Source organism: Dioscorea cayenensis, chromosome 1, assembly GCF_009730915.1.
Source record: "Dioscorea cayenensis subsp. rotundata cultivar TDr96_F1 chromosome 1, TDr96_F1_v2_PseudoChromosome.rev07_lg8_w22 25.fasta, whole genome shotgun sequence".
Lineage (NCBI taxonomy): Eukaryota > Viridiplantae > Streptophyta > Magnoliopsida > Dioscoreales > Dioscoreaceae > Dioscorea > Dioscorea cayenensis.
This window is the reverse complement of record NC_052471.1, coordinates 6,512,966-6,517,855: the sequence shown is the minus strand read 5'-3', so window position 1 is coordinate 6,517,855 and position 4,890 is coordinate 6,512,966. Positions and strand designations below refer to the sequence as shown.

At 40.4% G+C, this 4,890-nt stretch overlaps 1 non-coding gene across 1 annotated transcript; it reads left to right on the top strand.

Annotated features, from left to right (window-relative positions):
* Nucleotides 1-4,495: 4,495 nt before the first annotated feature.
* On the top strand, nucleotides 4,496-4,603 carry LOC120266416. The gene has a single exon (XR_005538170.1). It is a non-coding gene; the product is annotated as a small nucleolar RNA R71 (small nucleolar RNA).
* Nucleotides 4,604-4,890: the final 287 nt, after the last annotated feature.

Genomic DNA, 4,890 nt, shown 5'->3' with positions numbered 1-4,890 from the left:
GCCTTTTGGGTCCTTATACTTAAAACCGTAACCTTTTAGTCCCACTACTGCTTAAATTGAGCCATATTAGTCCTTCTAAACCCTAAACCCTAACCTTAATAGGGACTAACATGGCTCAATTTAATTAGTAGTTGGACTAAAAGGTTACTGTTTTAAGTATAGGTACCCAAAGGGCATGTTTGAAAAAGTAGAAGGACTATTTAGAGAATTGTTCCAAAAATAAAAAAAATAAATTTCCCACAAAGCGAAATCATCATTAATGATAAAAGTATCTTCATTTGTCTCATATTCATCTTCTTCTTATTTAGCTCCCATAATGCAAATGTTTAATGGATTTACAACAATAGTTGTACCTTCTAAATGAAATCTATCCCAAGATATGACATCATTGTCATTGTCTGAGTAGCTCTATGAAGTGCAAAGCCAAAATTTTCATTTTCTTGGCATGCCTCTTCTCCAATATCATCATCAGAAAGATCATTCAAATCATGAAGTTTTGTTTTGACAACAACCAGCCAATTAGGCTCCTTAATATCTCTTACATAGTAAACTTGTTTAGCTTGAGAAGCCAAAACATACGGTTCATTAGTTTTCAACTCACATGTGAAGTTGACCATAGGAAACCCAAACTTATCCACATTGAATCCTCCATTATGATATACATCCCATTAGCCAGCCTTAAATAAAATGATAATTGACACACCCCTTCCGAGTGTATACGGTAAGTGCACGGGTTGTTAAAGTACCCTGGTGAGTGGGTAGTGGTATCCACAGGGAATATTGATAAGAAACACAAGAATTGCTATTTAACTATGATGAAAATGATTCAAGAGTGGTGTGAACAATATCAATGTAAACAGAAATAAAAGAAAATAAGAAAAAGACGCAAGAGAATAATAGGAAAGGCAATTGATAGAAAGTGGGGCACCCAGACATTGCTCTCCCTAGGACTATTATTTCAAGTGCAAGCAAGACCAATAATTATGTCTCCTAACTAATATTTAATGAGTCATGGAAATCCTATAACACACGGTCCTAAACCTGAGGTTAACCATAACTAACCCTACACTATGCCCTGGTGGAAAGGAATACTCTCGACGTCTCACGCTGTGTGGGGTTGCAAGAAGCTCTAGGGACCCCAAGTGATAAACTTTATTGCCTAATATAGATATAACCCTTTGGTCCAGGTGAAAGACCCCTAGTTACAATTAAGTCCCAGCACTAATGATTACTTCAACGCTTCACTCGGTTGCTTGTGCAACTAAGCCCAGTAGAGTTCCTCTCTTAGTACTTCACTCTATTGTAACCGCAAAGAACTCTTGGAATGCGGAGGTAGGATAAATCACATCGAAAGGGAAAGGGAACGTTCCGCTACCTCTCGACTCATCCACTCGACCCTCTCCAACCTTACTTTGTCTAACCCTTATGGTGTGTCACTCATCCAGAAAGATGACCAAGATGGTTTATCAATTCTAGTGTCACTCTAAGGGAAAATCAACTCTACAAGCATTCAAGATTAGAACTCAATTAAAAACATCAAGTAAAGAAACATAATAAAATGTCAATGAAATAATATCATCCTAGGTTTACAAGTCCAAGCACCCACTAGGGTTTATCTCTCCATGGAGCAAGATACAATCAGTAATGAAATCGAATGTAAAAGCATGTAATCCATAAGTAAAACCTCCTTGTAGTCCGTATCAATGGTCTTATGGAGTAGCCTTGTCTTCTCCAAAGGTTCCCTCGTCAAGCCTAGGGTACACCTTACCGAATCGACGCTGATGAAAGCTTCCCCAATAACTATCTTCTGAAGGAACGCGATGTTGAAGGCCATAGAACCACTCCAAAAAACTAGCCAAAGCCTCTCCAAACTCTAGCCGCAAGCGCCTCCAAAGTTGGGGAAAAGATGAGAAAATAATTCTTCAAAATATTTCAAGTCACGGCTTAAATATGGCTGGAATCAGGCATCCACACGCCCATGTGAATTTCCAGAATTTGAGTTTTCGTGAGCTGTTAATGGTAACTACTACAGTAATTTTGGTACAATACTTCGCCAAAATACTCTCGAAGCCACACTTATCATCGAGTCCACATGAACGAGCAGACATAAATGCAGTAGATCATGTTACGTCTTCAATAAAATCACATTGACGAAGATCTTGCTAGCATCACACAAGTCAGAACACATAAGTGTGACTGCCTTTGTGCCCCTCCAATATATGTATTCGCTTGAGCCCAATGGAGGTTGGCATACACTCACATGTCTTTGAACACAACTTGTACCTTCACAATTGTTCACTCTAAGATCTCATCAACAAAATGCATCCACAATCTACTTTTGTTCATTTCTTCCATACTTGTCTCCACAAACCTAAATGCATAAAAGAACATAAATGCACATGCATGAGTGATAAAATTTGAGAAAAGTAATGCTCAATATAAGAAAAGAATACTTAGTATTTCTAATACACAAGCTATTGCCATTCACAGGGTTATCCACAGGGGCATTCACACGTGCCTATGTCTTCTCGGGATGGAGTTTGAGAACTCTGCAGAGAAACACACGCATGTGTGGAAATTACCCGCGGGCGTGGTTTCCCTCTTACCGACAACTTGAAAGCATGATGAACATAATCTTTTCAAGGTAGAGGGGGAGTTATCGAGCTTGTTAACACACATGTGTTCGTCACCCTTATTCCGTCCTTACACATCCCCATTAGCCTAGGGGCACTTCTTGTGGCATCTCCTTGCTCGCTTTATCTTTTGGATCATCCTCTTTATGATCCCCGTGGTAGGTTGTATCTTGTTCTCTAGACTATGTGATAAGACTTCTTCGTTCTCAACTTCTTGATCTAGCACCCTTTCATATGGGTCTGGAAACATAATTTCCTACATGCATTCTTCAATTAACTCATCAATAGTGTCAAGAAAGTAAAGAGTATCATCAAAATCAAGAGAATATCACATGGCTTTGGCGAGGCAGTATGTCAACTTGTCATCACCAACTCGTAAAGTTAACTCTCCGCCGTCCATGTCAATAAGAGCCTTGGAAATGCACAAGAATGACCTCCCAAGTATTAGTAGAACATCGACATCCTCATCAACATCCATCACTATAAAGTCTACAGAGAATATGTACTTGTCAACTTTCACAAGTACGTCTTCAATGATGCCCCTCGGATGCCTAACTGTTCGATCCGCCAATTAAAATGTCATCCGAGTGGGCCTAGGTTCTCTCAAGCCTAGCTTCTGAAAGAAAGTATAAGTCATGACATTGATGCTAGCCCTTGAATCCGTCAATGTCTTTTCTTCACCCAAATTACCAATGTTACATGGAATGATAAAGCTTCTGGGGTCTTTCTTCTTGTTCAGCATATTTTTTTGCAAAACCACCGAACATGAAGCATCTAGAATCACAGATGTACTCTCCTTCAACTTCCTCTTATTGGTCAAGAGGTCCTCGAGAAACTTTGCATAATGAGGCATTTGAGACAACGCCTCTACAAATGGAATGTTGATGTGCAACTGCTTTAAATAGACCCAAGAACTTCTTGTATTGCTCATCATTTTGGTCGTTCTTCAACCTTGATGGGTAAGGGATTCTTGGCTTGTAAGATGTGGGTGCCACCTCCTTCTCTTTTGCTATTTCTTCAACCACCATGACATCGGGTGACTCAACATTAGTCTTCTCACTCGGGAGCCTATCCTCAACTTCACAACCACTTCTCAAAGTGATCGCCTTCACATGTTCTCTTTGGTTTGTCTCCGTGTTGCTAGGTAAACTCCCTTGAGTTCTTTCCGAAAGTGACTTCACAATTTAGCCCATTTGATTTTCCAAGTTGTGTAATGAAGCGGTGTGCTTGCGAAGTGTGGCTTCAACAGATTGAAATCTTGTATCCGATGATGAAATGAACTTAGTCAAAGCCTTCTCTAAATCGGTCATCCAGTTTTCCAATCCTGAAACTCTATTCTCCATGTTCGGGCTTGTTGTTGTTGTTGGAAACCAGGTTGTGCCATGGTCTTCTCTTGCCCTTAATTACTCCAAGAAAGGTTTGGGTGGCTCCTCCACCCCGGATTATAGGTGTTCCTATATGGATTTCCTTGCCCTCTCATTGCATTGCCTACAAAATCCACCTATTCTACTAAGGATATACCACCAATAGAAATCCGGTAATAAGATAGCGGATGTCCTCCCCTACACCCAGTGCAACTCATCCTGGCCGCCACTCTAGGAGAAGTTAGGGTATCTAACCTCTTGCTCAATGACTCGACTTGAGCCGCCAATGATGTAACTGCATCAATCTCATGAAGTCTCGTTACCTTCTCTCTGTCCTCTATGTTCCACTGATAATTTTTCATAGCCATTTCTTCGATGAGATGTCAGGCTTCTTCGGGGGTTTTACTTCCTAAGGTACCTCCTCCTGCAGCATCAAGTAATTACTTCATGCTTGGGTTCAACACACTATAGAAAGTTAGAATAATCATACACTCGGGGAACCCATGTTGAGGACATTTCCGCAGGAGCTCCTTGAACCTATCCCATGTCTCAAAAAAGAGTCTCCAATATCGTTTGCACAAAAGAAGAAATTTCATTCCCAAGCTTCACAGATTTTCTACGAGGGAAATATCAGGCAAGAAAAGCTTCTACGATCTCCTCCCATGTGGTAATCGATGCTCTAGGTAATGAATGTAGCCATTGCTTCGCTCTTCCTTTTAAGGAAAATGGGAAGTCCCTTTACTTGATGGCATCATCCGTAACACCATTATTCTTCAGCATGTTGCACACTTCCAAAAAGTTCTCAATGTGATTGTTTGGATCCTCATCAGCCAAACCATTAAACTGTGTTAACTGCTGTAACATCTGGATGAAGCCCGGCTTAAGCTCAAAAT